Source organism: Lutra lutra, chromosome 14, assembly GCF_902655055.1.
Source record: "Lutra lutra chromosome 14, mLutLut1.2, whole genome shotgun sequence".
Classification (NCBI taxonomy): Eukaryota; Metazoa; Chordata; class Mammalia; order Carnivora; family Mustelidae; genus Lutra; species Lutra lutra.
Window position 1 is genome coordinate 6,131,467 of NC_062291.1, and position 27,436 is coordinate 6,158,902.

The window sequence follows — 27,436 nt, forward strand, 5'->3', positions numbered from 1 at the left end:
GAAGGACCCTTGTGACTACATCGGGTCCACTTGGAGAATCCCAGATCTTGAAGTCAGCTGATTCGCAGCCTGAATCCTTTCTGCAACCTTCTTTCCATTTTGCCACGTAACAGAACACCTTCCCGGGCCCTGGGGAAGGATGCGGACATCTCTGGGGTCCATCATTCTGTGGGAAGCCATGGGATCCTTTATCTGTGGTTCTCACAGAGCATGAGATCATCTCTTATTTGTAAAATACAAATAATACCCATTGACTATGTGCCAGGCATTGGTTTAAGTACATCATGTGCTTTCAATCTCCGTGACAGTTCCAGGACGCAGGTATCGTTACTGTCCCCACGATACTAATGACGAAAAAGTACAGACAATGTCCACAGCTACGAAAGGGTTCAGATAGGACCAGCACCCAGCCCTCTGGCCCAGTGTCCTCCCTCAGAGAGAGAAGGTTCCCTTTGTTAAGCCAAAGGCCCTTCACAGCCAGGAAAGGTGAGTTATCAAGTTATGTTTATCCTCCTGGCCTTGACACTGTCCAAGTCCTGACCGAACAAAGCTGAGTTTCCAGCTAAGAGGTCGAAGGAGCCAGAAACACACCTAGGCCTATGCACTCTGCTTCCACCAGGATAACATAAGCCCATGGACAGCCGATGCGTGGAAATGACTTCACTGCTAGTTTCCATGGATGGAGAGGGCCTCCGCATGGGAGAGGAAACAGTGTCATAAAATGAAGGATGGACCACCCTTCGGGGGACCCGGGGCTCACTTGGTTGATGGGGAGAGCTTGAAGTCTTGCAGGGGGGGAAGCTGGCTGCTCTTTTGTGTGGCCCTTGGCAGCGGAGCCCCATGGAGACAGCAGGGCTGGCCTCTGCACGGGGGACCCACCACCTACCTCTGGTCTGCACGACCTTCCTATAACAACGGAGGGAAGGCAGAGCCGGAAACCCACACCAGAAGTTGCCTCCTTGGTTCAAGACGCAATGTACAGGTCCCGGTTGGCACGATCAACCATAAACCGGAGAGAACGGAGAGCCAACTTGAGGCTCCGCGGGGCCCCAGGGAAGCAGGACTAAGGGAAACTCAACCGCCAAGTTCCGCAAATTTCACAAGTTCATTACAAACCCCAGAAGTGTTTGGTTGCTTAAAAACGATTTAATTTTTGCAATCTCCCAGAGAGAGGGTGCCTCACATTAAAACTGGTGTTGAAAACAGTGGCTCTGGGGGATGAAGGATGTTTCTTCTCCAGGAAGGGGAGCAGGCAAGCACAGAGACGTACCCCAGGATCCGAGCCCTAGGAAACCCTGAGTTCTGACTCCTGAGGCGTAAGATGCCCGTTCCCATGGTGGAGCCAAGCCTCCCGGTGTGTAACCAGAACGGCCCCTTCTCGAGGTTCACCGAGAAGTCTGAGTGATTCTTGTCCGAACTTTGTGCCCCGTGAGAGAGAAGACAAGGCAGACTCTTGTCAGCGTGGAGAAAGGAGTGAGCGCTGACCTCAGACGGGATGGGGTCTGAATCACAGCTCAGCCACTTCCTCTGTTTGTCCCTTTGACAGGTTCCTTAGTTGGGCCTCAGGTGCCTCAGCCGCCAAGGGAAGAGCCACGGGCCCTGCAACACTGGCTGTCGGGGGTGACAGTTGTGCCCGGAGGAGCATGATCGTCAGGAGCTGGTGGTCTGTGGGTCCCGGGCAGTGGTCGTCACGACTCTGCTGGTTTGCACACCCCTGTCAGGATGACCTTGCTACGGCAGAGGTCACCTAGGGTCATGCTGCTTGTACAGTTGCCACGAGTCCACGAGTAGAACACGTGAAGTGCTCTATGCAGGAAGCTCTGTGCAGGCCTGGGAGGAGCACATGGCAGCTGGGGAGCAGGGTCCCAGGCCCTCAGGCCCACGGGTGTGGACAGATGGCATAGCTGGCCTCTGCCACCACCGGCACCCCGGGGACATGCACCAGGGATGTTCCTTCCTTTCCAGCCACTTCACTTGAGTGAAATGCTCAGGGCACAGAACTTGGCCCCCTATTTTCTTTCTTTCTTTTCTTTTTTTTTTTTTTTTAAGATTTTATTTATTTATTTAATTGACAGCAGAAGAGGGAACACAAGCAGGGGGAGTGGGAGAGGGAGAAGCAGACTCCTCACCGAGCAGGGAGCCGGACACGGGGCTCAATCCCAGGACCCCGGGATCATGATCTGAGCCGAAGGCAGACACTTAACCAACTGAGACACCCAGGCACCCCTTGGCTCCTTATTTTCTAGTTTAACACCAGCTCGCTGTGTGGACCAAGTGGGTTTTGATATACTTCCGTTGTTTGGGCTGCCTAACATCGTTCGAATCACTGGTGCTCCCCCATGTTCCCCGGCGCCAGCCAAACACACAGGGAGGTTTGGTGGTCCGCAGAAGGACAGCCCGCCCTGGTCCGCAGAGCCCTGGCTTGCCGAGCAGTGAGCTGCACGCATCGCACACAGTGCCTGCAGGTGGGGAAACTGAGTCATTTCCAACCTGGGGGTGCTCAACCAGGCAGCAGGTGGTATGGCCGAAGGGAAGCATGATCTGGGCCTGCGGCAAATCCCATGTGTCCACCCCCACCCCCCTGAGCCCATGGCCAAGTGCATGTGACCACGCAATTGCTCTTTGCTAACGGCTCTCGACCAACGGCAGTGAGGATACTCTGTGCACGCCTGCAGTGGGCACGCTTGGGAGACATTGCTCCGTGCCAGAGAGGGGGAAAGGCACAGGGAACCCACAGTGTGGGAGAACCAGCCCAGCCAGCTCCCGAGAATGGGGCAAACTCGAATGGCTGCCCACACTTGTCGAAGCGGCCTCTGCAGGAAAGAGAATTAGCAGAACGGGGTTGGGCGTGCTTTCAAAAGCTTTGTGTGTCTGAACCCATTCACAGCAACCCTGCTTCACAAAGGGGGAAACCGAGGTAGGTCAAAGAAGGGGCCCTCAGTTATAAAGCTAGCAAGGGCCACCGCTGGGACCGGAGCGCTCCATCCGACTCCTGACGCTGGCGTCCACACGCTTCACCTTGGCGGTGACTTGGCCAAACACAGGACATCTTGCAAAGCAAAGAAAGAGGAATCTGAAGATGTCCACACCCTCCCCCGAACAGAGGGAAAGGGACGTGTGGTCCACAGCTGCAGGTGACAGAGCTAGGGCGGGTTTCTAACGGAGCCTCCGGCAGGGAGATCCCATCTTCCCTCGGAGTCTGAGAGGACCTGGAGAGATGGTCCTGCTTCCGCCCAAGTGCATCTCCCAATGGGCGGAGAGGCGCAGCCGCCCCCTCCTGTTCCCCAAAATACTGTCCCCAGTGCCATTATGCAAGGGCTATTACAGTGGCCTGTGGAAGTCACTTTCGTGGTCATGGTTTTCAACTGCAAATATAAGAGGAAACCACTTCAGGAAGAACACATTTACCCACCCCGCGTCCAGGTGTGCAGGAGCACCGCTGAGGACGAGCCTGGGGGCACTGCTGTGGGTAGCCGACAGCCTGGCAGATGGTCTGGCCTGGAGCGAAGGGGGGAGCCAGCACGGAGGGACCCCGGCTCCAGATGTCAAATCTCAGTCTGGAGAGTAGGGCGCTTCCCGGGAGCCGGCCTCTGCCCCCCGGCCTCTGCCCCGTGGCCCCTGGGGATAGTCCTGAGCAAACACCCAGGGGCCTGTCTCAGGCCCTCTCGGCAGGTTTCCTCCAGCACACACCAGTGCTTCAACAGTCACCGCCGTAGCTAGTGACATTCTGTCCCAGCAGCAGCCAGGCAGCCCAGGGACACTCCAGGAACATTCCCTGCAATTCCCACCATCCCCTGGGGTCTATTCACAGCCTCTTGGGTCTGCCGGGCATCTTGACTTCGGCAAGGGCTCCTGAGGGCGGAACGGGCAATGACGCACCAGGGGTCTTATGGGTCTGACAACACTTGGGGCTGACACCCGGGTAGATGGGGCCACCCAGAGGGAGCGGACAGCAGAAGTCTCGCCGTGAGACGGGGGCTCATCACTTACCCTCAGGAAGGGAGGGCAGTAACGCCCACCCCACAGGAGTCTATGGGTGTAACATAAGGTACTGGTTTCTTCGTTCACCAAATATTCGAGCTCCCACTTTATGGAGATCCCTGGACGTGGCAGGATTTGGAAAACCCTGGATGGAAGGAGGAAGGGTGGTTCTCCTGGGGTAAAGGGGAGAGACCTGGAGGGGCTGCTGGCCTCAGGAGCATCTGCCCACACAGCAAAGGGTGTAGGAATCGGGGGTCTCCCACATCTTCGGGGTGCCAGGTAGCTTCTGCCAACGGGGCCCCTGCTTCCCTGGCCTTCGGGTACCTTCCTCTGATCAGGCCCTGAGGGGGCGGACTGCACTCTGTCCCTGGGAGCAGCCCCAGAGCCAGCTTGGGCAGGACCCGCGTGCAAGCCCGGGGTAGACTGCATGTGTGCGGCCCGATTCCGCTCCTGTCCCAGGCGCACAAGCCGTGTGGACACGCCCCACACTCTTCAGATGGTGCTCCAGGCGACCCACAGCTGCAGACCCAAGACAGGCTCCGCGGGACAGAACCAGGCCTGGAGAGCTCCCTGCTTGCCGAAGCCCCACCCCAGAGACCACCAGCTTCCCAGGCTCTCCCACTGGCGTGATGGACGCTCGAGGACGTTGGCAACTGAGAAGCTGACGGAGACCATCACTGAGTCCAGGCACCGTCTCCCTTGTCCCAACCTTGCTCAGCCCCATCAGCTGCAAGTGATCCGGAAGAAGCCGCCTCTTCCCTAGAGAGGAAGCCCACATGTAGAGGCAGAGGCAGTGTCTACACAAGCCAGCAAAAGAGCATTAAGCTAAACTCTGGAGCCCCCAGTCTTGGGCCAATGCAGCTCCCCAGGAGGGCAAAACTAACTAGGCTCCTCAAAGGTTCCCATGAGCCCTTTGCCCTTTAGGGAGAACATTCCAGATCTGACGCAGAGAGTGCCAGGCATGAAATCGGCTGATCTGAGCCTCTCCTCTGCCAGACTTACTGGACCTGTGACTCTGGGCAAAACCATTCACCCCCGGTGTCTCCAATTCCTCATCTGTCCAATGGGGCACAGTAATGCTTGTGGATCAAAACTACGTCCTGCAAAAATGCTTTGTGATTATAAGGAGATCTAGGAGCTTAAAATAGGAGAGTATTAGACACAGCCTTCCCGAGGGATGGAGGGGAGCAGGTAGAAGGTGCCTACACCTGTTTATACTTCTGAATTCCTGGAAGCTTAGCTTGCTTTTGCATTTCCCTCCTAGCCCGCGACAAGCTCTTCGCCCATGAGCATCTAGTCTGCTAACTAATTCCCTTCTGGAACACGACCACGGCTGACCCCAGCCCTACGTCCCGTGCACGCTTCCAGGGTGGAGCCTGGAGTGGCACGAAGGGAACATGGATTGTGTGTCGGGATGGACCGCCACATTAAACATCCCTGGTCTCTACCTTTAGAGACCAGATAAAACTAACTGGAACCCAGAATGAACTGGACCTTGGCCAGTGGGTATTTCAAAGTAGACTGAAACTCTAATCTACATTATCCATGCCGAGCATCTCCATGCCAGCGACGCTCCCCTGCCAGGACACAATGCATCAGTGGGTCCTGAGAAGCGCAGGCCACTTAATGGGCTGGTGACCTTGGGCAGGCTGGTGAAATTTTGGACTCTGTGGTGCAAGGATCCATTAGGGAAATCCTATGCTGATTGATTGGCTCTTCTGGGTAAAGTGTTCAAGAAAGCAGAGGTCTTCTTGGTAGGGATCTATGAGAACTGATATCATGGTTGTGTTGGGAAGAACATGGCCTTCAGAGCCAGATAAATCTTGATATGGTGTGGACTCCAGGGGGTCTGTGTAGACAGGGCTCAGGCCATCAGCTCTCTGAAAGGATGCAGCAGGGGAATACATAAAGGTTCATTTTATCCCTGCATATTCTCCTTACTCAGATTGTATATTTTGGGGGGGGGGGTCATGGGAAAGGGGCAGCTGGAGATGATGGCTGCAGTGACAGCCTCCTAACTGTCTCCCTCCCCCCCGCCACTGATGTCACTGTCTTGGTTCAAATTCAGGAACTACTATTTCCCATCTGTGTGACTTTGGGCAAGGAACTCAGCCTCTCTGAGCCTGTTTTCTCATTTGTAAAAGGGGAATATATTCCACTCTGGCGGGGTTTCTGGGGGGGGGATTATCTGATGTAACATATGGGAAAGGGCTTAGCACAATGCAGGCATATCATAGGCACTCAACATGACCAGCTATCGCTGGTCCCCAGATGTCTTAGGATCCTAATGAAGTATCCAGATGGGTACCGAGACCCGGAAAGCTTAAAAAAAAAAAAAAAAAAAAAAAGTAGAAGAAGAAGAAATTAGTTAGATTTTGTGGGAGTCTGCCTTTGGATTTGATTGCCCACCAGCAAGTGTGTTCCAAGAGGATGCCACATCTGCCCTCCACATTGAAAGACCAGAACGCCAAGCAGCTGTCCTACTTGAAAGCAAACCTTCCCAGACAGAGCTACCCAGGCAGCGCCAAGCCTGTGGATGAAAAAGTCGCCATAGTGAATGAATTAGACCAGTGGTTTTTCCCCATGTCTGGAGGCAGCGGAATCTTCCTACCATGGAAGATTCTGGGTTTTTTTTTTTCTGAGTTGCCCCCCCCCCCAGAACTCCCAGGGTCTGGACAAAACAGGATGAGGGAGGGGTACGTGATAAGTCTGACCTTGATACCAGGTTCTCCATACGCAGGAGCAGTCTGGTTTGCGAGGGAGCTACTGAATTTGCCAGTGGCCAACACAATGAGCTCATGATTCATTCATTCATTCAAGCATTCGTTCAAGGAGCACTTGCTGAGGGAGGCCCCAGAGCTTTCCTAGAGATACTAAGAGAACATGGACACAGTCGCCATCCCCACACTTGGAAGACTTGTCCCGAGAACAAACAATGCTGACTGCGTTAGGAAGGAAAGTTGCAAGATATCTGCCTCGAGACCAGAGTCCGTGCACGGCAGAGCCCCCTGTGTGTCCTTTCGGGGAGCCAGTCCCCCTCCCGAGAAGGCAGGTCGCCGGCTTCCGCTCCACCACACCCCTGGGGATGCACGGTGTCTGCCAGTGTCAGGCTTGCAGCAGCCTCAGTGAACAACCCGGGGAGTCCCTATCCTGCCCGCGAGTTGCAGCTTCCCACCGACTGGGAGTAAGGGGGAAAAGCCATTTAAACAAAACGGCTTTTGGAACACAGAGGGGTTCGAAATCTAGAAGAAAGGGTGCTTGGCAAGAGACGTTTGGGATTGGGCGGCTTCTGCCGCTCACGTTGTTTGATGCTCCCATAAACCAGCTGCTTCCGTCGCTCCCTGAACATCAGCTCCCGAGGGACCAAGTCAGCCCAGGGCTCTCTGGGCAACAGCGGTTGCCTGGAGAACACTCCAGCCCATCCAATCGGCGCTCAGCAGGGGACCCCAAGGGAAGGCAGCACCCATCCAGAGCCTTCATTCCCCTCCTCTGCGTGGTTTCCCTAACAACAGACGGCACACACACACACGCACACGCACATGCCTGCACGCACACACACGCCCCCAGAAGTCAGTTCAACGAAGCATGGTTCCCAGCAGTCGACACAATAGACCTCTCCCCAGGGAGCAGACCCGTCTCCATACCTGGGGTTTCCAGAAGCCCCTGCCGCCAGGCACCACTAGGGGATGTGACACAAGCAGCCAGCCCTGGGACCCTCCGTCTTCTCCCACCAAGGGACACGGGTCACACTCCGTCCCCAGCCTGTTCCCTCCACGCACGCGGTCCTTGGCTACCTCTGAGAAGCCCCAGCCAACAGGACACTTACCCTTGTCTTCTCTGATTCTGGGGCTCCTCCCAGCCCCTCCCCAGCACACCCCCAGTTCATAACCAGCTCACAACTAGGACCCGACCTTCGGCGGGCTCTGATACAACAGCCCGACGAGAGAACCCACTGCGGCTGGGGTTCCATTAGTCAAAATGGGATCAGAGGCTTCTGGGTAAGTTTGTCAAGCTAGGAGAGGCCTAGCCAAGGCCTCATAAGGAAGGAGGCTTCATGTAGCCTCAAGGCCACTTCCAGAGGCCTGGGTCAGAAGGAGAAAAGTAAGCTTTCCCTCCGTGGTTGGCTGTTCCACACTGTGTGGTCTTAAAGCCTCGGAATCGGTGAGGAGGCCTCAGGCCAAAATTTTGGACTCAGACCTCCAGGCCCAGATGGGTAGGCTCTCATGATGGTGGAAAAGGTATAAATTCAGGGGGTGGTTTTTGTTTGCTTCTGTTTTTTGAATATAGATGGGGTTTAAAACAGTTGTCTTGAGGGTTTGGAATAGAAAAACATGCCCAGCTGAGTTCTTGGCCCCCCACAGGAGCTCACACCATGGTAGCTATCGATCTCCCCCATCTGGGTACCGGGATGGGTCCTGCCCCACCCTACCCGGTGTGGCCGGACTCGGGGGAGCCTGCTGCGGCTCGCAGACAAGGCCGCCGTGGCTGCCGGCCGTGCCTCTCCACCTGTAAGTGGGTCGTGTCTTACTGCGCCGTCTCATCCTCCGATGAGAGTGTCCACTGAGCGCTGGGCGAGTCCCAGCTACTGCTCTTTTCTGGTGTGCTTTATGAGAATGTAAGGCAATCCAGCTTACCTCGGGTTTTCGGTGTCGCCGAGAGTTCCAGGGCTTTGTGGCCAGGCACATTCATTGCAGACAAAGCACAATGAGGAGCATCTCAATTTACCTAATCACAGGGCGGCCCAGCACAGCCCTGGGCACGGCTGTGGTGTGCTCCAGCTGAAGCTCAAAGGGCTTAAAGAAAACCCTTTCTTTATTCGGGAGGTATTATTATCCGGGGTTTACAGCGAGAGATAGGGAGAGGTGAAGTGACCTGTTTTAAGACCACACAGTAAGAAGGGGCTGGGCGGCCACTGGGGCCCAGGCAGCTGACTGATGGAGCTCCTTGGCAGGAAGAACACAAGCAGAAAGCTGCCCTCCCGGGAGCAGCCTGAACTGAGTTATAAAGGCCAGTGTGCGTGCAACTGGAAAGCCTTAGCTTGAGGAAAGGTGTGCAAAGGGCACCTTTAGCCTCGAGGAAGTGGAATGCAGGACGGGGCCGTTGCAGGAGGAGAACATCAAGACCTGAAACTCCGGGTTAGGGGACATTCCCTCAGCCCCCAGCAGGGGCCCACAGCCTGCCTCAAGGACTGACCCCCAGAGAGGACATGGTGTCACCCCTGCTCTTGCATGACCTTATTTTTAACAATAATGACAAATGCAGCAATATTAGTAATGGATCAAAAAAGAAAAGCAGAGAGTGATTTTTTTTTTCTTTTTCTGACCCTTCTATAGATGGTCATGCTTGTCAAAAAAAAAAAAAAAAAAGAAACTCAAACCCAAAATAAAATAAATAGTGCAATATCATACCATATCTAATGGATTCGAACTTTAAATTACGTTAATTTCATTTTAGGGACATCTATGAATTTTTGGAGGAAAGAAAAAAACTTATACTTACTTATTGGTGTATTGCAATAAATGTAATATTGATAGTTTCTGGTTTTGATACTTACTTTCTTTCATTTGTCCATGACTTTGTAAAATTGATCTTCACATTTTCATACTCACATGGCCAGTGTGACCAGATTTGTCCATCTACCTTTGCTCCCGGTTGATTGGAGCTCTAACACTGATTTTTAATTTTGATTTTGAAACATGTTTTTTACATACAGCAATATCTAGTTATGAATGATCTTAAACAACAGAATATGTAGGGCGAAGATTCATGAAAATCTAATTTCACAAAAAGTTCTAGAAATTACAATACTGTTCATATCTTTGTTTCTCCAGGATCCATTCTGTTGTCGGTCAAATATCTCCATAGTTGAAAAAGGATTTTTTTAAGATTTTATTTATTTATTTGGCGGAAAGAGAGCACAAGCAGGGAGAATGACAGAGGGAGAAGGAGAAGCAGACTCCCCGGTGAGCAGGGAGACTGACACAGGCTTGATCCCAGGACCCTGGGATCATGACCCAAGCTGGAGGCAGACGCTCAACTGACTGAGCCACCCAGGCGCCCTGAAAATTTTTAAATAAATAAAAACTCCAAGTGGTTACATAGATGGACAAAATTGAAGTAACTCCAGTTTCATGTAAAGTCACAGAGAGAGACAGAATAATATTTAAAATATATAAAAATAAAGAAAATTCAGAAATAAGGAAAAGAGAAATAAGAAGAAGTCTAGGGGGCGCCTGGGTGGCTCAGTGGGTTAAGCCGCTGCCTTCGGCTCAGGTCATGATCTCAGGGTCCTGGGATTGAGTCCCGCATCGGGCTCTCTGCTCAGCAGGGAGCCTGCTTCCCTCTCTCTCTCTCTCTGCCTGCCTTTCTGTCTACTTGTGATCTCTCTCTGTCAAATAGATAAATAAAATCTTTAAAAAAAAAAAAAAAGAAGAAGTCTAGCTGGGGAGGAAAAGTCACATCCAGTCTCTACACACAGACATAGCAGCTAGAGAGGACCTATAAATTTGTAGCTCTACACTCTGGGCTTCCTGGCAGCCAGAGGGAAAAAGGAAATGTGGCCAGTCAGGGCATTCACATTGACAGAAAGGAAGTCGCTGTGGGAGAACCCTAAGAATGGCTCCTTGTGAACCCTTGCAGAGGATTCCCCTCAAGGACCATCATGTCTACCAGGGGAGATAAAGAATTACAGGACAGTGTGATTCTGCTTCTGCTTCCCATACAGTTTGGTATTGGTTTCAGACCTGGAAAGGATGAACTTAAAAAAAGGCAGCAGGGCCCCTCAAGGCCCTGTGAACAACCATCAGAAAGGAAGTGATCCAAAAAGAATAATTTTATTAAGAAATTTGGAAATTTATGGGGTCACCTCGGTGGCTCAGTTGGTTGGGCATCTGCCTTCGGCTCAGGTCATGATCCCAGGGTCCTGGGATCGAGTGCCACACTGGGCTCCCTGCTCAGCCGGAAGCCTGCTTCTCCTTCTCTCTCTGCCTGCTGCCCCCCACCCACACCACTTGTGATCTCTCTCTCTATCAAATAAAATAAAAATAAAACCTTTAAAAGAAAAAGAAATTTGGAAATTTATGTTTAGGACATTTTAAAAGTGGGGTTCGATAAATGACACTGTTTTATCCAAAGGACTAGGTCAAGAACAACGAGGAAGGTAAAGCAGAGAGCTGAGCAGCCAGGATGGCTTCACATTGCCTTTGAACTCCACATTCTGGCTCCAAACTTTGGCTCTGGGCATGCGCAGACCTGGGCCTAAATCCCGGCTCTAGGACATCTTCTCTGGAGGCAACGGCAGACTGGCTCATCTCAGAGTACCTACCTGGCAAGAATGGATAATGTGGACAAGATATTTTTTAAAAATCTAGTAGAAGCCATCAAAAAAACTACCAATGTAATGAGAAACTAAAGAGCTAAAATCCCAGAAACAAGGCATGAGCAGCGAATGAGCATCAGACATGTTTTTCCCTGGCACCTGGCACTGTCCAAGCAGCGGCTGAGAAGCTGAGCGGAGTTCCAGGAGTCTTATGGGGCTGGGGTGACAAAAAGGGAGCTCAGGACCTGGCAGGGAGAAAAGGCCTGGTTAGACACCTCAGACTCGCAGCTGAGACTCCTCCAAAAGGGTGATCCAGAAAGAGAGCTAGCTGGAGGCAGAAATCCGGAATCATTTTGAAAGAGCTCAGTGCTTGACTGGATTAATGTGACGTAAAATGAAGCAATACATTTCTAAACAACCCATGAGTCAACATAGAAATCACAGTGGAAATTAGAAAATATTTTAATGAAAAGGTAATAAAACTGAAACATATCAAAACTTATGGGATGCAGCCAAAGCATGCTTAAGAGAAATTTATAGCCTTAAATGCATCATTAGAAAAGAAGAAAGGATCGAGAAACAATGAACCAAGTTTCCATCTTAAGATTTTTAGTAAATGAATTGCAAATTCAACTATGACATAATACAAGAATGGAAGTAATAAACAGCAGGAATTAATGAAGGAGAAAATAATAATACAACAAAGAAAATGGACAAAGTCAAAAATTATCTTTTAAAAACTAGTAAAATTGATACACTCCTGACAAGACTGATGTCTTTTTTAAAAGGATGGGCACAAATAATTAATATCAGGAATGAAAAAAATATATATATATCAATATGGCCTGCAGCTATTAAATGAGAGGATGTTCTGAACCAACTTATAGTCTTTCATCTATTAAATAAATTAAATCCATAACGAAAAATCTTTCCACAAGGAAAACTCCAGAACCAGATGGTTTCGCCAGTGAATTCTTCCAAATACTTAAGGATGAAATATAATTAATCTTATACAAATTATTCCAAAGAATAGAAAATGAGTAACCTGTCAGCTCATTCTTGAGAGCTATGTTATCTTAATATCAATTACCTTAATAAACCTGACTGGGAGGGAAAATTACAGGCTATTTCTTTCTCCTAAACATGGAGGCTAATCCTAAACAAAACATTATCAGATTGGATCAACAAACAAAATGGGTTTTATTCTAAGAATATGAGATTGTTTTGATGTTCCAAAATCATCCAGAATGAAGAAGGAAATCAAGATCAACTCAATAGATTCAGAAAAAGCACTTAATAAAATTAACCCTTAGTGATAATAATAAGAAGAAAGAACTTTCTTAGGAAACTAGAAAGAGGGGGAAAATACCTCAATATGATGGAGTATCTGTAAAAATATCGCTAGTGTATATCATACTTAATGTTCAAATAGTGATATTTTCTCCCCAATATCCAGAATAAAAGAAGGATGCCGGCTTTCTTTTGTTCTAGTCATCATTATACTTAAGGTTCTAGACTTTGCAATAAAATGAGACCAGAAAATTAAATTCTTAGAATAAAACTGACATTTTTCACAGGCTATGCAATTGCATGTGTAATAAGTACAAACTATTTTGTAGAAAAACTGTCAGAATTAATGAGGAAATCTAGCAAGGTTGTTGGATAAAAAAATGTCAGTATACAAGAGTCAGTCGCATGTAACAGGAACAAAAAGCAGAATCCCCAAAGAAAACATTGATAAATTAGACTACATTAAAATCTGAATTTTTGTTTCATCAAAAGAAATTATTAAGAATGAGAAGGGAAGCCGCAGAGAAGAAGGTATTTGCAATCTATACAATTGAAAGGGGATTCATAGCCAGAAACTATAACGAGAAACTACATCACCAAGAAAAACAGACCACCCAATACAAAAATGAGCAAAAGACCGAACCAGGCCAGTAGGTATCCAAATGACCAATAACATTTGAAAAAAGGGTTTAATTTCTCTTGTCATCAGGGTGATACAAACTGAAATACATTCACCAGAATGCTAAAACTTTTAAAAGCTCCAAAGTATCAAAGGTTGGTAATCATATGGACACCCCCAGACCCTCGTAACTATCTGTTAGGAGTACAAACTGGTGCAAACGCTCTGAAAAACTGTGTATCTACTAGAACTGACGTAGGCATATCCTATAATCCAGCAATTCCAGTTCTCAGTATATACGCCACAGGAATGCATCCCCCGACAAGATATAGAGGAGAATGTTCCAAGCAGCATTATTTGCAACAGATGAAAAGCTACCGAAATGACCAGCAGTCTATGAATGTATAAATAAATTGTGGTAAATTCATACATGTAAATTTTTACAGCATTAGAAATGAGAAAATTTCTTGTACCCTTAGCAATATTAGATCAACTTTACAGACATAATACTTAGTGGAGAAAAGGCCAGATAAAAAGAATACAGGGTGTACAATCCCATTTCTATACAATTCATGAACAAGCAATCAAATCTTTGGTGAGAAAAATGCTTACCATGGAGAAGAGGCGATTATTTGGAGAGATTTCTCTCCTGCTGGTGAGATTCTGGCTTTGGACTTGGGCAATGTGTTCACACTTGTGATAATCCAAAAAGTAGCACACTATGTGTTTCTTTATGCATATTATATTCCTTTTTATGCATATTATATTTTGTTGTTAAGAAGTTTCTTTACTAGCCAACTGTGGGCTAATGCTAAGTTCCTTAACTATGTCGAGGTTCTGTCCTCATGTGTAAAATCAGTGTAATAATAACTACCCCCAAGAGAGTGCTCTAAAACACAAAGTAATGTACGTGAAAAGGACAACACAGGAGTGGCCGAATACATGGTCCCTGCTTTGTTATCACCGTCAAGGATTTCACCCATTTCATTACCTCCTTCTGGGGTTACCTGGGCTGGGCTGCTTGCAACAGCAGCCAGTCCCCTTTGTGGGCCCACCAGCCGGCAACAAGCCTAGGATTTTCAAGGTCTCCTGGGATACCAGCCCCCAAATGTGTGCAGGCCCCAGGTCCTCACACTCACAGTGGGATCAGCTGTTTGGAGGTGTGATTGGGATGGGGCTAGAAATTAAGCTTCTGTCATCTCAGATGACTGCAGGCCTCGGGCCTCCCCATGGGAGTCTCAGGGCCAGGCCTTCAGGAGGCCCCAGGAAGGGGAAATGTGGTCATTTGATCCAGAGCAAGTCCACAGAGCGGAGACTAGTGAAAGAGAAAGGGAGTGCAGACAGCAGCCCTTGCAGTCTGTCAACCCCTGGGAAGAGAGAAGGGAGTGCATCCAAGGAAAACCAACCTGGGACTTTGGGGGACAGGGGAGATAATAAGGAATGGATCACCAGGGCACCTCAGTAATAATGGGCGCATTGTGACGGCATCCCGAGGAACACACAGACTCCATTCATCCTGCAGATGAACAGGCATCTGCAGACTCAGCTTTTTTTTTTTCTGGAAGTCATGGGAAATCATTAAATGTGGGCTACAGCTGCTTTTTGCCAAGTCACTTTTTTTTTTTTAAAAGATTCATGTTGTTTTTGTTCTTGTCTTTTTGACCCAGAGCCGCTCTCTTGGACCTAGCTTGTCAAGCTCCTTCTTCACCTTGGGTGGGAGCATCCTCAAACCTAGAGCTTGCCCACATCTTTCCCAATTATAAAAAATCACCTGGGGGGGTCTGATAAACATACAGATTTCTGTGCTTCCACCTAGACCTGCCTAATAGAATCTTTAAGGAGGGCATATCTGGGAAGCTATAGTGTTAAAGAGAGCCTCAGTGATTCTGATCATTGTTCAAATCGGGAGACTCACACTCCAGCCCGGTGGTTCCTTCAACGTCCCAGGAACTTTCTCTGGCAATGCTTCTCATTGGGCAACATAACCTTTCCCTTTTTTTTTTTTTTAACCAAGTCTCTCTTGTTCTATGGAATGACCTCTCCCAGTGGTAGTTCCAAGCTCTGTCCACCGAATTATGTAGCTCTTCCCTTCTGTTTAGACCCAGAGCCTCAAACTTGGGGGCTGTGGTCCCTACTTTCATCCCCCTGGTGCTGAGCTAATGCTTCCCCACCTCAGCCTCACACTCCTACACTGGGGAAATCAACCAAATGATGTACTATAGCTCAAATGCAGTTGATTTCTTTTGAGGATTTTAGGATAGTTGGCAAGACCATGAGGTAACTCAAAGCCATTCTCCAAAATCATTATAGACTTCCACAGTGGTATTTTGGGAGTTACCAACACTACCACTAATCTTGCCCTAAAGCACCACTCTAGACAAGGGAAGGATGCCTTGCCTCATCAGTATTTCTCACTAAGCACTTATCCAGGGGCTACTGCTCAGAATTACAAGTTAAACTGAGTCTTTTTTTTTTTTTAAGATTTTATTTATTTATTTGACAGACAGAGATCACAAGTAAGCAGAGAGGCAGGCAGAGAGAGAGGAGGAAGCAGGCTCCCTGCTAAGCAGAGAGCCCGATGCGGGGCTCAATCCCAGGACCCTGAGATCATGACCCGAGCCGAAGGCAGAGGCTTAACCCACTGAGCCACCCAGGCACCCCTAAACTGAGTCTTAATCAAAGTTTTGGTAGCAATGAGCTGTGGGAGATAGCTTTACCTAAATGGGTTTCTTCATCATTAACATGCACATGTGGGAATGGTTTACCTGCTTTCCAGAGTCTTCGTCATCAGACGGGACCAAAGTTCTCTGTACGTGGACAACAAAGCTTTAATTGAGTAAGTGAATGAGTGAGAGAGTGAGGGAATGGTGCTAGATTAAGAAAGTTTTGTTAAGAATAACTAAGAACAAATGTTGGGTCTTTAAAAAAAATAATAAATCCCATAAGGTACGAGGCTGAGATCCTCTGAAGTGGTGCCTAATTTAGAGATGGAGTCCTGCCAGGAGAATGTTCTTCTCTGCCGGTGTCTGTGCTGACCCTCTGTGCAATCTGCTGGTTGCCCGAAAAGACTCGTTGGCAACCTTCACTTGGGTTTCAACTTCTTTTGTCTCTCAGCACATTGTTGAATTGGGACTGTCAGGGAGCAGAATTTGATGACAGCTTTCGGGTTTGATTTGCCAGTGAGAACGTTTGGCTGGGTGTGGGGCTCCCGTGGTGTTGCTGGCCCATGGCCTTGAATTTCTTCCGGTTTCAGTGGGCCCACTGCATTCCCCAAATGGCCTCTTGCAAATGGTGTCTCACAAATGAGAAAACGTGTGCGTGTGTGTGTGTGTGTAAGTGTGCATGTACGTGTACATAGGGAAGATGGTCCTCGGGACATCCAACCTCTTAGACGCCTGGCCTTTAAAATGCTATTAAATCATCTTCATCACCATCTGCAGACATGTCTTGAGCATGCATTCCTTGGAAAGCGCTATTCCAGATGTTGAGGAATGCAACAAGATATGGGACCTGCCATGGCCTTCAGAAGTTTTCAGTCTAAGTTAGGTGGATAAAACATATACATGTGGTCAACCAACCCTATTCCACTTGTATCAGATTTCTCCGTTGCCTGCCCTACAAACCAATTCTGAATAACTTAAGCAGGATATGGAATCGTTGGCAAGGCTAACAGACCAGGCTTGGTAAATGGGTGTAAGCCAAGGGAGCCAGGAGGCAGAAGCGACCTTATGCCATCAATGGGCACAGCCATGATTTCTGGGCCACCATCAATTTTAATCTCATCATCTCTGTGTCATTAGTTCATTCACTGAGTAAATAATTTCGTAGGAGGCTGGCAGTGTTCTAGACCTAGGGATTCAAGCCTGTACCAAAAGACACTAAGCTCTGCCCACATGGAGCTTACATCCTTATGGGGTCATCTTCTCACTCAGGTTTGGCCAAGCTCTGTCATACAGAGTCGCTGTGGCTGCTCAGTGCCGCACAGGTGCGCTAGGAGAGGATATAGATACAACCATTTTCTACTATCCCTTAAGTTCCAATCTAAGTCTAGATAATGAACATAGAAGCCTTCAGGAGAGGTCGAGTGCTCCTCCAGGTGGGATGACATAGTGTGGTCATGCATCTAGAATGGGCTTTGGAGAGTGTCATTTGCGGGGGCGGGGGGGAGGTTGTCTAAGGACCCAGTTGGGAATGTGTCCTCCAAGCCCACTGTATTAGAAGAAATTCACAGGACCTGACTGTAAAAAAAAAGATCCGGAACAAAATACCTATCCTTGAAGGGCTGGGTAGGAGAGTGTTTTGCCAAAGCTGCTTAAATAGATCTGAACAAACCATTTATGTGTGACCTCCTCCTAACCCTGAAGTGGCTGGTGTGAGCCCCCGGCAGACGCAGAGGGCACATTGGAGCCAAACGACCATCATGGCGCTGACAATGACAGTCAAGATTCTGGACTCTGAGAGCAGCAATTACCCCGCAAAAGGATTCCTTGCCCTTCAGCGAGAAAGGGACGTAATGCCATCAAAAAGAGAGCGTTTGCAAAAGGCAGGAGCCAAAAAGTTTAATTACATCTTTGTGTCAATTTGTTCTTCTGTAAAATGGAGATACTACACTCTTCCCTGCCAAAAGCAAATGGATGAGGACGATAAATGGAGATAAGAGAAGTAGAGTGGAAAGGGCCCAGGATATGAGAAGACATGGCAGCTGGTGTGACGTCTGTGATTTAGGTCTGTGCGACCTTGGGCAAGTCATTTTTCTGAATCTCGTCGCTCATCAATAAAATGAAGATCGCAATTCTTGACAGGTGTGCAAAGAACAAATGAGATAATGTGTGTGAAAGTCCTTTACAAATTATAAAGGGCGTTGCCAGTATAAGGAAAGACACTTATTATCCTGTAATAAATGCATATGGCTATTATTAGTAAACTGCGATGAAGGGTTTTGAAGACGTTCATTAAATAACCGATTCCCACTGTTCCCTTCCCTGCCTTACGGTTCAGCTGCCAGCCTGCTGAGACCCCGCCAGCCTCCAAAAAGCCAGTGGCCACAGTACCCTGGAACCCTTGGAGCCACACGCTTCCTGGGCCAGCACGGTGCGATAAATCTTGCGTATTGACCCAGGAAAAAGCCCCAACAACAAAGCCCAATTTATTATCTTAATAAATCACAAATTGTTCCTGCAGCAAATTCCTAAGACCATGCAAAGTATCCCAGTCCCCAGGATGAAAAAGGGAGGGCCTCGCTGGACCGGAGCTGAACCGTTGCCCATCAGGCGCAGCAAACCTCGAGTACGTCCAGCTGACCACATGAAACAATCCTATGAAATGCAGATGTTTGGTAGGACTGAGCTGTTGTCCCCCATAATCTAAAAGTCTTCTGTGCCTGCTGCTTACGGACAGACCTCTTCCTCCCCAGACTGGCTCGGTGGGTGAGAGAGGCTGTCCCTGGGGGCTTGGGTACCAGCGCATCATGGCAGCTTCATTTTTTTACATTGACCGTTCTCCTCCACCCCTGCAAGGTCCTGCCTGCCTAGCCCATATTTAATGTTTAAATTAAAGCGAATTAAAATTAATTTTGTTTGGGGAATTCCACAGCTCCCTCTTGAGTTAAGTGGAAACACCCTGGGGTGATGTAAAATTGAGGCCGGGAATTGCAGTGTTGGAGTGCTATTCTAATGAGGTGAAGGTCAGGGGTTCAATCCCTATGTGAAGGGAGCAGTTAATGTCACTCTGCCTCGTGGCCTCAGATTTCACCCTTAACCCTGGCCATCTGCCTCAGAGATGAGCCACTGGTCACCAGCAGGACAAAGTGAGATAGAAGGGCTCGATCTGTGCAAATCCATCAATGCTATAGGAAGACAACCCAAACATGACCTGTGGGTAATGTGCCAGGATTTTTAATTTTGCAGATGAGAGCACTATTCATTATTACTTTATGTTAGGGTAAACACATAAAAATATGGATGGGTCCAATGAATCAGATGTCATGTGGTCCATGATCTCTGTGCATTACTCTTAACTCCCAAGCCAACTTAATAAACGTGACGTGTATGTGATAGTCACACAGCCGACTTCTGTTTATCCTTAAGAGGGAGAGAAGTGGTGTGGATATCCACAAACAAAATACAAATATCCCTCCTATTGAGTTTGGAATAAATGCTCTAATTTAGGGACAACAGATTGCCCTTCTTAATTATGTTTTTCTTTAGCTAATAGTAATATTAATTTGCATTCCCTGAGCATGCTGACTGATGGCAGAAAAGAGAGCCCAAATGCTCAGCTGGTTAAAGAAAGGGAGGAAGTCCAGGATGAAGCATTTGTCAGGGATAATCCACAAAACGGAGGTAATCCATGTCCTTAAATCAAAAGCTAATTGTATCCTGCTAATTATTGGCTTACCGTCATCCTTGTTAGAAAACAGAACTTCAGGTCATTTAGACTTCCCAAGTTCTCTCTCTTATTTTCTCTCTCAGGTCCTACTCATTCCCAGAGGCCAGTCTACATACTACCTCTGGTCAGGTCGTTACTAGCCTTTTCTGTCTTGGATCTTCTGCAGTTTACAATGTATGCTCAATAGTAGAATGGAAATCATGACTCTTTAATGCTCAAGGGCAGGGTCAAGTCTCAAGCTCCTATGTCTCACAGGGCCTAGCATAGCATACGGTGTTCCCTCAATCAATAACATGCCCACGGAGGGGCTGATTTCACTAAGGAATTTGGAATAATGAAAGAGTTATTGCCCTTTCCCAAATTTTCCCATTCATTAGAAAAAAACCTCAGAAAAATGGAAACTGAGGGAGAACTTCCTTAGCTTGCTAAAAAGCACCTATAAAACCCCATGGCTAACAATAATTATTTTAACAGTAAAAGAAAAAGGAAAGAGCATCCACTCTCACTGCTCCAGTTCAGTATTCTACTGGAAGTCCCAGCCCACCAAAACAAAACAAAAAAAACCACACAGTTTGGAAAAAAATAAAATAAAGTAAAGCTTGCCCTATTTGCAGATGGCATGATTATATACAGTCAATCCCAAAGAATAAAAAAAAAAATCACCTAGAATTAATAACTGAGTCCAGCAAGGTTTCAAGAAAAAAGATAGACATAGCAAACTACACTGTTAGTCCGTAGAGGCTGGAAAGTTAACCCATGGTCCCACCAATTAGGAATCAGGGTATTATGGCTGGTGTTCATGGGCTACCCCAGCCGGAGTAAAGTCAGGGAGGGAGATGCTGGGAGGAAGGTAAAATCTCCCCTTTAGGGAGATCCTAAAGGCAGGGAGATGCTGCAGAATAGGCAACTGGCAAACACTCTCATTCGGTGGACTAAAAAGAACTGTGAGCCAGATGGGCCAGCACTCCAGGTCATTGTTCTCTGGGAGAGTCATCCCTCTGAAAAATCTATAAGGCCCTAGTGGGTTCTTTTATCCTCAGAACTCCAGGTCTATCTGATGGGCCTCCTGCCTCTCTGGCACTCTATCAAATGGACCTCAGATATGGATGAAGGCATAATCTCCATCAAGTTGGGAAGTCATGTGAACCCTTTAGATAACTTTCTGTTTATTCAACAGATGGGAAGATTACATCATCTAACCTCATTCAAGGCTCACACTCCCAAACGGTGCTCCAGCTGGACTGGAACTCTCTGCCTCTGACTTCTCATTTCCTTAGGACATTCCATACTTGACCCATGACAGAGACCATAGTAGTCCAAGTGAGCAATGAATCAAGAGCCACCCACTCTTTGGAAAGCAGAGGTAAAGACGCCAGAGTAAAACAGTAACTCATTTCATACTTTCAACAAATATTTATTGAGCATATACTATGTTACTAGCTCTCTATACCAGTGACCCAATGGTGAGCGAACCATGTTCTCTGTCTCACGTAACCTACAGTCCACTAAATCAAAGAGCCTGAAGAATATATTTGCTAGAATGTAGGTTCATCAGTTCCAAAAGGCCTCAGAATAATAGGATTTAAATAAGATAGAAATTTCTTTCTCTCTCATAGGTCAGTTTAAGGAGTCCAGGGCTCATGTCAAGACCCAGGTGCCTTCCATCTTGTTGCTCTGCCATCTCCAGGATGTTGCCTTCATCCCTTTAGTTGAAGATGGCTCTCCACTAGATCCACGTTCCAACAGCAGGAAGGAGGAGAAAAGTAGAAGAATAACAGGCACACACCTCTCTCCTTAAAAGCGCGGAAAGTGCACACACCACTTTAGCACGAGCTCTATTTAAGAAATTAGTCACATGACCCTGCCATGCTGCAAGAGAGCCTAAGAAACAGTCTCTAACGGCCATGTGCCTAGCCATGCTGTAAGTTGTTGTGGAGGAAAGCAAGAGTGAATATGGGGACAAGCAATCATCTCTAATTAAGCAGGGAGGTAAGGAGTAAGAGGACACACCTCTCCAAGAACAAAACAGATAAATGGTCCAAAGCTGAACAGAAAAGGGAAAGCCTACAAATGTGCAAGAACTAGGCAAGACAGGGAGAATGGAGGGGTGTATCAAAAGACAAAGGGAATGGTGGGTCTTAGGTAAGGCTTTGGAATTTCTAAGAACTTCATCTGTATTTCCTTCTGAGACAAGCATCACCCCGCACAACAGGACAGGAGGTAGGGGATGAAGGAGTCACAGTCTGAGGCAGTTCTGATGAAATGAGCTCCTCAAGGGCTGACACTTCTAGTTCCAGAGCTGCCCATTGTGAAAAACCACTCAGAAAACTAATGGTGCCTAACCTTGCTAGTGCCAGCCCATTGCCTTGCCAGCAGTCCCAATGGCCACCATGACGCTAATGATGATGCCAGTGTTGACACTGGATGAGCCAGTGTCATCTACTCTACTGGATGAGAGTAGAGATGAGCCCTACTCTCTCTGGAGTAGTGGTGAATTCCTTAAGCATCCTTGGCTGAAAGATGCAGTGAAGTAGAAACCTTAATTGGAGCAAGGGAGAAATTCACATTTGTGGGCCCAGTCCCACAGAGGCTGGACCTGTAGTGGTTCCTCTGACATTGGACAAGCCCAGACTCCCAAAACATGCTCACCACCCTTCACTGGGTCTCCAGTGCATTTCAGATTTATCTTGCTTCTCATATTTTCATATAAAAAGCACAGAAATAGTCCATAACAGCTTCCAATGATCATGCCCTACTATGTGCCAGCACCGTGCTCAGTACTCAGTAGCATTTCCCATGGGTTTTCAGCTTTGCAAAATGCTTTCTCAACGTCCTCATTGGTCCTTGCCCTGTAGGGTAACCATACTGGGAATCAGTTATTCCTGTTTAATGGATAAGGGAAATGTGATGGGTGATTCACCTAAAATCACGTAGTTGATCCATAACCAAGCCTGGCCAGAACCCCTCTTCTCCCTCTGTCACTTCCACTGAACCAGCCTCTTGTTTGGGACAGTTCATTTTGGAATTTCTTCTCCAGTACCATTTGGTAAACTACACAGTGATTTTCTAATATAGGTCAAATCCCAGAGCAGGTATATTCCACTCATTATCTCTAAACACTAAATTATAAAACAGAAATTAGAGGGTGACAATTCTCTTAAAAAGAGCGTGGTTTGCAACAGTAATAGCGCAATTACAATATCGTATACTCTAAAATGATTCCTTTTCCATTCTGCTTTCTGGAATGCACCTGCTGCACGGAGGGAGCACACAGGTTGGAGAACTTGAAGGCGGCACCATGACGCTTGGATTGCACTGAGTGGTTTAGTGAAGTCAAATGTTAAGTACACTGTGGTTTGGGGCTTGGAATTTTTTCTGTTAACAGTTTTTGGCATCTGTCGTCAGTCAAATACTGAGGGAGTGAACAGTGCACAGTAGCTTTGGGCAGCACAGGGCTGGGCTTCATCTCGGTTCTCATTTTTTATTTGACCTGCTAGCAACATTTGATCCAGCTGATTTCTCCGTCCTCCTCCTTCTCCTCTGCTTCATCTTCCTTCCCCTCATCACCTTTCCCTCCTTCAGTCGGCTCCATCCCACCTGCCTGGTTTTCCTCCTGCCTTCCTGCTTGCTCTTTCCCACCTCTTTTTCTGGTTCCTCCTCTTCCCCTCGCCCTCCTACCAAGTAAAGCCTCAGCTCTTAGTCTTTGGATCTCTTCTTTTCTCTCTCTACCTTCCCTGTCTCCATCAATGAGCTCATCCAGCATCAGGATTTCAAATGCCTTATCTACACAATGATACCAGTGTCCCATCTCTAGCCTCCACCTCTCCCCTCAGCTCCAGACTCAGAGATCCAACCATCTGCTCAGCATCTCCACTCGAATGTTTGACTGGCATCTCCAATGTAACGTGTCCAAAACGGAGCTCTTGCATTTCTCTCCCAATTATCCTTTCCCCTGGTTTCCATTTCAAGGAATGGAAATCTCATTTTCCAGTTGCTCAGGACAGCTCCTTCTCTAACACCTCACATCCAATCGATCGACAAATCCCACTGGCTCTAGTTTCACTCAGAACCTGACCCCACTACAGCCCTGAGTTGGGCCACTGTCTCCCTTCCTGGGATTAGTTTCCCAGTCATCTGATCAGTCTCCCGGCTCTATCCAGGTCCCCTCGGTCTGTCTTCAGCCCAGCAGCCAGAATGATGCTGTTGAAACCCCAAATGGATCATGTCACTTCTCTGCTTAAAACCCTGCACGGCTCCCATCTCCATAGGAGTACAGTAAGATCCCAGGACAGTTTACAGGGCCCTTTGTAATCTCTCTCTCCCTTTGCACACCCTCACTCCGACTTCACCTCATCGTACCTTGCTGTTTCTAGAACATGCTGGAATGTTCATGCCTCTGGCCCAGGGAATTCACTGCTCCGTCTGCCTGGGACCCTCCTCCCAGAGCTCTCTGCTGTTTCTCCCACCTCCTTTAGGTTTGTAGTCACATGTTACCTTCTGGATGAGGGCTTCCTTGCACCGCTCCCCCCCAACAAATTGCAGCAGCCCCTCACAGCCCCCATCAGCCCTCTCCCTCCCCCTTCTCTATTTTATTTTTCCCCTTATACTTACCAACCCCTAATATACCATATATTTTGTTAATTATCTTGATCACCATTTTATACTAGCACTGAGGGTCCAAGAGGGCAGGAATTTCTGTCTGGTTTTTCCTGCTATTCTAAGTGACGCTTGGGGCTTGCCATATAGTGGGCACACAATAAATATTGGCTGAATAAGTGAACTGAACAAGTGGCTGTGCCACTTTTTAGCCTTAAGCAGGATACCCGATCTCGCTGAGTGTTCATTTCCACATCTGTGAAATGAAGATGATAATACTCTCCAGTGTCCTTATAAGGCGTAGAGACAGCATGTGCAAAAAGCCAGTGCAGTGTCTGGCAAGCAGGAATTCACCCCTCCTGCTGTTACTATTTTAGAGGAAAACAGAGCTACTTGAAACACACAACCCTACATAATCCAGTACATGAACATTTTCTAGTAGATCTCAAAGCCCCCTTGACCTGGTTGATCCCTAGCTTGGTTACCATTACCACTGTACTCTCCCTGCTGGGAGAGAGGGGTCCCAGCTAGGATGAAGCCCCCATCGCCACTCTGTTCAACAACTTAACTATAGCGCGTCCGTCATTCCATCAGTAGTATTTCTTGAGACTTACAGTATCTCAGAAGCTGCAAATCCAAAGAAAAAGAAGAGTTTGCCCCTGTCCTCATGGAGCTCATTCTCCTTCACAAGGGACAAGCAGATAGCTGACGTCAGAAAGTACAGTAAGATCCAGGGAGTGCTGGGGCCAGTCCGTGGTCTGCCCAACACTTCCCAGCCCACCCCCATCTCACACCCTCACACACACAGAAGATGCTCATGGTTCCAGACAATCATAAATGAAACAAAACAAAAAATGGACACACACTGGCGCATCCCAACGGCAGACACGTTAGTCTGGGAGCCGCAGCAATGACACAAACTCTTGGGGATTCTTCTCGGTGCTGGGAGTTGAGTGTTTCCCCCCAGGGCTTCAGCATGGTGGCCGCAGCCTTGCACTGAGGTAAGCTAGTCTAGAACAGAACGATGGTCCTCGAGGAAAGGGTTGTCTGTGCCTCGCTGTGCTGACCCAAAACCCTAAGGGAGCTTAAGGGAAGGCCAGGGGAGGTCCTGGCTGGCCTTGCTCCCCAGCTGAACGGGGAATGCACCGAGTGTTCTGGCTTTTTCTGGACACAGCTTCCTTCCCCTCTGCCTCCTCACGAAACTTCCTGCCTAGTTCCATAGGGAGGCGGCCTAGGATGATGGAGAAGCACAGGCTGGGGAGGGTACCCACCCCCACATTCCCTGGCTCTGCTCCAAGGCAGGACTCCAGCCCTTCACGTCTCGGCTGCCATTTTGCCTGTGGGGCCAAGGTCTTTCCTCAAATGGGTGCCCAGCTTGGAGGGCGGGGGAATGATTCCCCTGAAGGATGTGGGACAGCCTTTGGTACGAGGGCATTTGGCTCCCCTGTAAAAGCTTGAGCAAGGTGTTGTCATGAGGCCATAGCCGAGGGCTAGCCCTTGTGTGCTGGAGAGAGTCTTTGTTTGACTAGAGTGTTTTCCTCATGGTTGCTGAGGTGCCAGCAGTTCCTACAAGATTCCACTTGATAAGGCAGGGCTGGGAGCGGGGGCGGGAAGGGGAACACAGGGATTCTGGTTGGCAGGTGGCAAGTGGCAGCCTGCGGAATATTTTGGCACCCCAGGCCCTCCTGCTGCCATGCGCAAGTGGCTCTCCTCCCAGAGCAGGCTCCAGGGGGTACATCCGGAGTGCACGTGTCTGGCCCCAATACAAGCCCTCCCCCTTAGGAGTGGAAGGGGCAGAGCTCAGCATGGTCAGCAGGGCGCCATCGAACCTCAGAAGCTTCCCTAGGTGCCCCCTAATGTGGCCATCCATCCCCAGACGGATGGGAGCCTCTGGAATCCCAGGGCTTGGAACCGCCCATGGGGCCAGGTCTGCACCACCCACGGCTTAGCTGGGAAATGCACCTCCAGCAAATGGGAGGGGTGCACGTGTCGGTTGAGGACCGGGGCGTGGGTGCAAATGGGCTCAGCTTTTCCGCAGACCCACCATCCATATGGTGCCAGGAGTGCGGGTTTGGGTTCTAAGCAGACAGCACTCAGAGCTCAGCTGCTGTTGGAGATCGGATGCATTCTGGCCCTTCTCTGAGGCTCATCTGAAATGGGGTGCTGACAGTGATGTGACAGTGTTGTCGCAGGAAGGGAGGCGAGGGACTGTGTCCTGCTGCTGACCTAGTGCCCGGTGTGAGGACCCAGGGAGGAGGCGTGAAGCTGGGCTCCCAACCATCCAGAACCCTGGAGTGTGGAGAACCTTCTCTCCTGCTGCTCCCGCCCAGAACAGGCTTCTCCCCACTTCTTCACAGAGCAAACTCCAGCATCTTCAAGGTCTCCTCCATGTTGTCCACAATCCCCCAGGCAGAGTTTGCGGTGCCTAACTTATAATTTTGGCACAACACTCTACGTCCTGTATTCACGGTGTCTGCATCTGCCTCTCCCAAGTGTCCCCACCACTGGGGTGTAGAGGTTCCGTGTCGCTCAATGTCATCTCCCCAGGTCCTGTCCCTTCCTTAGCACAGAGACGCCCGTAAATCGAATTTACCCTGGGCTCCAGCTCCACCTCAGAAAACACCCGCAGCCCCAGGAATAAGGATAAGGCAGGTTCATGCCTCCTCCAAGCCTGTCGCAGTGGGGCAGCGGCACTCCCCCCTCCCAGCCGCGCTTCACTCCCCGCCAGGGAAATTGTGGTTCATCAGCCGAACCCACGGCATGTGGGGAGGGCAGGAGAGTTCTCAGAGGGCACTGACCCCGGGCAGACTGAAGATGAACACCCAGCTCAGGGCCAGGCTGAACCCACACCGCATTTTTTCCCACGACCAGATGACAACCTCAGACTGTTCCCCAAAAGGAGGGGCATGATGGAGCCCAAATCCGGGCACCTCCTTGTGCAGAGAACGTTTCTGTCATTGAAACTGGAACCAAAAGGAGTGATGTCTCATCCTCATTTCAGCCCTGTGTCCCCCCTGTGGCTCTGCCTGACCCCGGAGTCTAAGCTAGGTCCCCTGGCTCTCCTCAGTCAATATTCTCTGGTGTTCCAATGCCATAGCACTCACCAAGGGACCCAGTCATGCTTTAATGGGTAGAAGCATTTGTTTACTATCCAGTGCTCCTCCATACTCAGAGAGACGAGGGCAGTGACATATCCGAAGAGGCCAGCTTACCACACAGTATATAACAAGCTCTCAATTTATCCA

At 48.7% G+C, this 27,436-nt stretch overlaps 1 long non-coding RNA gene across 1 annotated transcript; it reads left to right on the forward strand.

Moving 5' to 3' along the window:
* Nucleotides 1-303: 303 nt before the first annotated feature.
* Nucleotides 304-27,312, forward strand: LOC125085208 (uncharacterized). The gene is made up of 3 exons (XR_007122813.1): nt 304-1,687; nt 24,930-24,940; nt 27,300-27,312. It is a non-coding gene; the product is annotated as an uncharacterized LOC125085208 (long non-coding RNA).
* Nucleotides 27,313-27,436: the final 124 nt, after the last annotated feature.